At 38.1% G+C, this 7,588-nt stretch overlaps 1 long non-coding RNA gene across 1 annotated transcript; it reads left to right on the forward strand.

The window, feature by feature from the left end:
* The first annotated feature begins 6,222 nt into the window (after positions 1 to 6,222).
* On the forward strand, positions 6,223 to 6,997 carry LOC103593484. The gene is made up of 2 exons (XR_550763.1): positions 6,223 to 6,509; positions 6,875 to 6,997. It is a non-coding gene; the product is annotated as an uncharacterized LOC103593484 (long non-coding RNA).
* The last annotated feature ends 591 nt before the right edge of the window (positions 6,998 to 7,588 follow it).

A 7,588-nucleotide genomic window follows, 5' to 3' on the forward strand; every position in this document is an offset into this window, starting at 1 on the left:
GGATCGCAACCCTCAGTGTTGCCCCCGTACCGGACCGGGGACCGGCAACGGGATTGCAACCCTTGGTGTTGCCCCCGCGCCTCGCTCAGCCAGTGAGCGGGAACCGGTCTGTATGTGGGATCTGAACCCTCGGGCGGGAGTGCCACTGCGCTTCCCAAGCGGCGCAATATCCAGTGCGCCACCGGGCCGGCCCCAAGGCTGCAAGGCTTTTTAAAGCCAAAGCTCAGGAGTCACATAAGGACCATTCATTTGGTCAAAGCAAGTAACAAGGCACAATAGACTATATCTTTTTTTTTTTTAATTGCAACATAGTTGATTATACATTTCTTTGGGACACAGAGTTGAATATCATTACCTGTGTGCAATATGTGATGCTCAAATCAGAATAATTAGTATATTCAACATTATACAGTAGAACTGTTTTTTTGTGGCCCTTTACTAATTCCTCTCTTACCCTCCTTTCTCTCCCCCTTTCCCGCCTCTGGTAACCTCAGTTCTGTTTTCTCCTTTTGGAAATTCAGTGTATTATTGTGATTGTTTCTTTCTTTTCTTTTTAAAAATTTGTTTATTTTTTAGTTCCCATTTACGCTCGAGGAATGTGAGTACCACACTCTTTTGATTAGTGTACCTTTGTATTGTTTTGGAATCAGGACATATGAGGCCTGCAGCTCTGTTTTTCTTTCTCAAAATTGTTTTGGCTATTCAAGGTCCTTTGAAATTCCATATGAATTTTACATATTTAAAAAAAATTTCTGCCAAAAATGCCATTTGGATTTTGATAGGGATGGGTGGTATAGACATTTTCTCAATATTAATTCTTCCAATCCATGAACCACAGGATGCTATTCCATTTATTTGTATTTTCTTTTGGCAATATTTTGTAGTTTTCAGTATACAAGTCTTTTGCCCCCTTGGTTAAGTTTATTTGTAAGTATTTTATTCCTTTTGATGATATTTTAAATAAAATTTCCTTAATTTTTTTCTAATTCTTTATTATTTTCTAATTGTTATTGTTAGTGTATAGAAACACAGCTGATTTTTGTATCCTCCAACTTTGCTGAATTCATTTACTAGTTCTAACATTTTGTGTGTACATGTAAATCTTTAGGGTTTTCTACATGTAAGATTCTGTTATCTGTGAACAGAGATAGTTTTCTTTCTTTTTATTTTGAAGACTTTTAATTTTTTTTCTTTCCTAATTACTTTGGCTAGGACTTTCAATACTGTGTTGAATAGAAGTGGTGAGAGTGGGCATCCTTGTCTTGTTCTTGATCTTACAGGAAAACTTTTCAGGTTTTTACTGTTGAGTATGATGTTGAGCTGTGGCATTTTCATATATGGCTTTTAACATGTTGAAGTAACTTCCTTCTATTCCTAGTTTGTTGAGTGCTTTTACCATGAAAGTGTGTTGACTTTTGTCAAATTCTGGTACTGTATCAGTTGAGATGATCATGTGGTTTTTGTTCTTCATTTTATTAATGTGGCATATTACATGGATTGATTTTCATATGTTGAGCCATCCTTGCATCCCAGGGATAATCCCACTTGGTCCTAATCCTTTTAATATGCTGTCAAATTCAGTTTGCTAGTATGTTGATGAGGATTTTTGCATCAATATTTATCTCAGGGATATTGGTCTATAGTTTTTTTTTTTTTTCTTTGTAGTATCTTTGTTTGGTTTTGGAACTAGAGTAATGCCGGCCTAATAAAATGATTTGGGATATGTTCTCCTTTAATTTTTTGGAAGAGTTTGAGAAGGATTGGTGTTAATTATTCTTTAAATGTTTGGTAAAATTCCATAGTGAAGCCATCTGGTCCTGGGCTTTTTTTTTTTTTTTTAATTGGGAACTTTTTGATTACTGATTCAATCTCCTTACTAGCTGCTCAGGTTTTTTACTTTTTTTCAGGTTTTAGTATTGGTAGGTTGTATGTTTCTAGGAATTTATCAGTTTATTCTAGGTTACCTAATTTGGTGTATAATTGTTCCTAGCAATCTCATAGGATTCTTCCCCACCCCCACCTCCACCACCCCATGGCATCAGTTGTAATGTCTCCTCTTTCATTTCTGATTTTTGTTATTTGTGTCCTCTCTCTCATTTTTTTTTAGTTAGTCTAGTTAAGGATTTGTCAGTTTTGTTGATCTTAACAAAAACACAACTCTTAGTTTTGATGACTTTTCCTATTGTTTTCCTGTTCTTTATATCATTTATTTCTGCGTTAATCCTTATTTATTTATTTTTTTCCTTTTTTTTACTTTGAGTCTAGTTTATTCTTCTTTTTCAAGTTCCTTGAGGTGTAAAGTTAGGCTGTTAATTTGAGATTTTTCTATTTTTTTTTTCCTTTTTGTCTTTTTTTACTGACCGGCAACGGGATTGCAACCCTTGGTGTTGCGCCCACACCGCGCTCAGCCAGTGAGCGGGAACCGGTCTCCACATGGGATCCGAACCCTTGGCGGGAGCGTCGCCACACTCCCAAGTAGCGCACTCTCCAGTGCACCACTGGGCCGGCCCAAGATTTTTCTATTTTTTAAATATAGGTGTTTACTGCTATAAACTTCCCTCTAACTGCTTTTCTTGCATCCCCTAGGTTTTGTTTGTTTGTTTGTTTGTTTGTTTTTGACTTTTTTGTGACTGGTAAGGGGATTGCAGCCCTTGGCTTGGTGTCGCCTGCACCGCGCTCAGCCAGTGAGCATACCAGCCAGTCCTATATAGGATCCGAACCCGCGGCGGGAGCGTCGCCGTGCTCCCAGCGCCGCACTCTCCCAAGTGCGCCACGGGGCCGGCCCATCCCCTAGGTTTTGATATGCTGTGTTTTTGTTGTCATTTGTCTCAAGATATTTTCTAATTTTTTTGTGATTTGTTCTTTCATCCCTTGGTTGTTCAAGAGTGTGTCAGTTTCACTCATTTGTGAGTTTTTCAGTTTTTCTTTTGCTATTGATTTATAGTTTCATTCCATTGTGGTTGGAAAAGATACTTAGTATTATTTCCATCTTCTTAAATTAGGTAAGACTTGTTTTCTGCCTTAACATCTAATCTATCCTGAAGAATGTTCGGGTGTGCTTGATACAGATGCGTACTTTGCTGTTGCGTGTAGTATTCTGTACATGTCAGTTTGTCTACAATGTTCTCATCCTCTGCTTTCTTATTGATTTTCTGTCTGGTCATTCTTGTATTGTCTTTTAAGGAGAGTTTGTAGAAGCTGTTTACAGTACCTAGGAATGATTTCTCTGTCTCTCTTTGGTCATGCCTACCTGCAAAGAAGACTGGAAACTGTAGTCTAATTCTAGGTGTTCATGTGCACATGCAAAAGTGGGCGTTATAGTACTTTGGAAAAAGTAGAGAATGGATATTGGGGGACAGATAGCAGAGTGTCTAAAGTATTAGATCAGAATCTACTATTTTCAAGGTACTGAATTTATATGCTATCACATCTTGATTCTGATGAGGCTTCTCGTTTTATTGATGCAGGAAGCTCTTAAGCCCTCTCGTGTGTGTCTGTGATATATGAGCTTTTACCTTCTCATTTATGAAGTTACAATAGATATATAATTCTTACCTTATTATATATTCTCTAAGAAGCACAGTAAAAATAGAATGAAGCTCTAAAAGTTTGAAATGATACTGAAGAGAATCCAAGATGAAAAAGATATACAATGGCAAATTACTTCCCCCCATGATGTTACATACCCTATTAACAGTGTGCCCAAGAGACAATTCTATTTCTCGATTTTACCACCCCATTTCATAATTTTTACTTGTGACTACTAGAGAATATGAAATAAGAAGATGGACTCTGGGGAGACATTATGTTTTTATGTCATTGAATCTCACCACTGATGATTGTGCATGTTAATCATTTCTCTATCGCCTAAAAATTGATAACAGGTAAAATTGAAACAAATTTTAAGGAAATAATTTTGTAATTAGGTGCCCAAATCAAAACGTGCATTGCTGATGGGGAGGGGAGGAGAGTGAGTCTAGGCAATTTATATTTATTTCTATTATGCATGTATTAATTTTAAAGGAAATACTGTGAATAAAAGTTGTAAATATATAAAGTGATTCTGGTCACAATGGTAGACTGGAAGAAAAATCAGATAGAAAGTTTTGTGCAGGCCAGGGGATCATTCCTAAATTATTATATTTATTTATATAAACTGTGAAATTGGTCAAAGTTAAAGGAGAAAAAATTAAAGAGCTTTAGAGAAGTTACAACTGTGAGTTATAGACACTGCTTTTCCTACCAGTGTGTCCAGTTTTTTCACAGTGTGCTCTGCAGTTCTGGGACATTCTGGGGAAATCTCTCCAAGATTAGCACAGGATGTGGTTTTGGAGAGGAAGGTAAAGATTTTCTGTGGGCCAGACTTTGGGATATCCATCCTCCGTCAACCACAGAGTTTGGCCTTAATATTTTCACGTATTGGGCTTCTGCATTAGCTTTTCTTTGGGGCAAAAATGGTTCTGAGGTGAAATAAAGAAACCAATACACTAAATCATGCTGCTTTTAACTTTCCTGCAACCAAAGACTGTATTTCAGAAGTCATTTTATCAAAGTTTAGCTCTTCCTCATCCCTCGTCTTCCCACCACCTCTATGCAAGCCTAAAATTTCATGAGTTATTTCTGCACTTTAAAATACATGCTTGGTGAAGGAAGATTTATCTTTGCACAGATGAATAATTCAGAGTCTAGAATTTCCCTGAGATTAGTTTACAAAGTGAAGACTCCAACCCAGGATTGAAATTTCTAGGGCAGCAAAGATGTTTGTACTGTTTTTTCTGTATATCAGAAATGTGGTTGGGTTTCAGTGCTCCATTGTGAACACATTCTTGAAAAAAAAGAGGTAGAACGCATGTGCCAGCAGTATAAGCACATTATGTACTATAGATGCGACCCCTTTTCTGTAAAGATTTGTAGTCCTCAGCTTTTGGTATAAGTAGGACTCATTACATCAAATCTCTCTGAGTTTTAAATGAACATAAGGTTGTTTCCAAAATAATATACCCCTCTGTAATTAGGTGGAGAAAACAACTGTTATCAGTCATTGACTAGTGACATTTTCCTTGAATGCTCCATTTTTAAAATACGTACATGTATCTTAAAACTAAGTGGATTTTTTTTTTAAGTTGTGAAGATAAAGATTTCTCAAGTTTCCCAACTCTCTGTTGATTCAGTATTGAGCCCCTTATCTGCCCTTAACCCACAGTCTTGGTTTTAATTTCTCATGCAGCTTCCATTTTTGTTAATTCCATGTGGGGACCTCGTATATACCAGGTGAACCCTCACAGTAAGGACCGTGAGGCCAGAGGTAACTGTATTCAGATAGCCAATGCATGGTGGATTCACTGATCCTTGTCAAAACACAAATAACTCAAGTTATTTTGTGATCGGTCTTTTGAGGATTCATAATGAAAAAACCTAAAAACGTTAACATCAGTCACATTAGTTTTTAGAATATTAAAATTAGACTTTTCTAAATACAAACTGTTTTCTATTGGCCAGTTTGTGTCTTCTTATAACCTCCATTTTTTGTGTGGTATCATTTCTCTGATCACATGACATATTTTCCTCTTCCTACCTCCTATTTTTTTGATTATAGCATTAGTTGCATTAAGTTTTTGGTCCATGTGTGGCATCCTTAAAAAATCCTGGCTTTCTGTTGGTGCTTTTGGAATGAATCTCCTGAAGTGATTTCTTACAATTTCCCACTAAAATGCCACTGAAGACACATAAAAAGATGAAACCTTACAACTACCCTCCTACATCTATCTCACACAAGCAGGCATCCTACTGCCTGGATCTGAAAGAGGATGGATGGAAAGCCAACCTGTCTAGATTGAAAATAAAACAGAATTGACATAACCTTGATATGACCCATAAGGTAGAGCAGATACACTGCCCTAAAAAGGGGGGAAAAAACCTAAACATTTCAAACCACCATTATTATTATTTTCGGCAGCTTGCCGGCACAGGGATCTGAACCCTTGGCCTTGGTGTTATGACACCATGCTCTAACCGACTGAGCTAACCAGCCAGCCCTCTCAAGCCACCATTATTATTTGCTGCCTGGTTCAGAAGCCCAATGCTCCATTAACTAGAAAACAGTGTCTTTCTTTCTATGACAAACATTCTGCTTTCTACCATACCTAAGGTACTATTTTTCTGCCACTGATGATTTTTTTCCTTATATTTACTCATAGATGGCACCTTCCAGAGGAGAGTGGGGTGCACTGAGGAAAGACAGGAATTATGGACGACTTAGTGTGTCGTGGAGGGTGCGGTCTCCACAGGTTGGGGCTAAAACCGCGGCAACCTGGGTGTGGATGCAGGTGCAGGCGGCTGAGACTGTTATGCTCAAGTACTGAGAGGCACTGGACAGGAGGCATAGAGAAGATCCCATCCCTGTCCAGCAGAGCCACAGTGGATGAGTGACTTCTGTTCACTAAACACAGCCTGTGGCATCCACCTGTTTTTAACTTCAGATCTAAGAAGGGGATATAGCCAAATAAAAAGTAAGCAGAGAAAAAGAAATCCACATGCCATGCCTAAGGGCAAGTATCAGACTGGACTACATGGGACCCGTAATACATGATACATCCGTGTACCGTCAACTTAGGAAGAATATACTTCCAATATACTGGGGTGATATAGTTGGATATGTTCTTCCCCCCAAAGCCCATATTGAACTCTGATCCCCAATGTGGCAGTGTCGGGAGGTGTTTGGGTCATGGGGGTGGATCCCTCAGGAATAAATCAATGTCCTCCCTGGGTGGGGGGTAGTGAGTGAGTTCTCACTCTGTTAATTCCCCTGAGAGCTGGTGGTTAAAAGGAGCCTGGCAACTGCCCTCCTTCCTTCCCTTGCTTCCTCTTGCCACAGGATCTGCTTGCACCTGCCGGCTGCCCTGCTGTTTTGTGCCATGAGTGGAAGCAGCCCGAGGACCACACCAGATGCAACTCCTTAGAATCATGAACCAAATAAACCTCTTTTCTTTACAAATTACCCAGTCTTGGGTATTCTGTTATAACAGACTAATACACAGAAATAAATTGGAATAAAAAAGTCATTAAAAGTCATTTGTATAACAAGAGAATTTTAAAAATTGCATGGTGTGAAAAGTATCGAAACTTATATAACCATATCCTTTCCTGAAGGAATAAAAGAAAACTTAATTTGATTTCTAGACAAAAAAAAAAAAGATAAATAAAAATTGTGTTAAAAACTGAGAAATTTCAGTATAAGTGGAAGGAAAATATTGTTTGAAAACTGTTGAACTTAAAGGTCATGATAAGAAATGTGGTTTAAAACTGAACGATTGGCATAGTAAGGGGCAGGGAAGGGAAAGGAGATGAGAGGCATCAATATGCCTCCTCATTCATGCAGGAGTCAAAAAGTACAATTTCATGCTGAACTTGCATGGACTGAAAACAAAGGTGCCAGTGAATGAGAGGAAGTCAATTTGAATAATATGGTGAATGGAGCTTCTAAGTATCTTGAGCTGTAAGTCACAAATGGAAATTTCTCCTTCCATTAAAGCACCCATGGCACATTTTCAAAAACTGAAAAAGTATATTGACCACAAATACTGTGATG

This window comes from Galeopterus variegatus, unplaced genomic scaffold (genome assembly GCF_000696425.1).
Source record: "Galeopterus variegatus unplaced genomic scaffold, G_variegatus-3.0.2 Scaffold1359, whole genome shotgun sequence".
Taxonomy (NCBI): domain Eukaryota; kingdom Metazoa; phylum Chordata; class Mammalia; order Dermoptera; family Cynocephalidae; genus Galeopterus; species Galeopterus variegatus.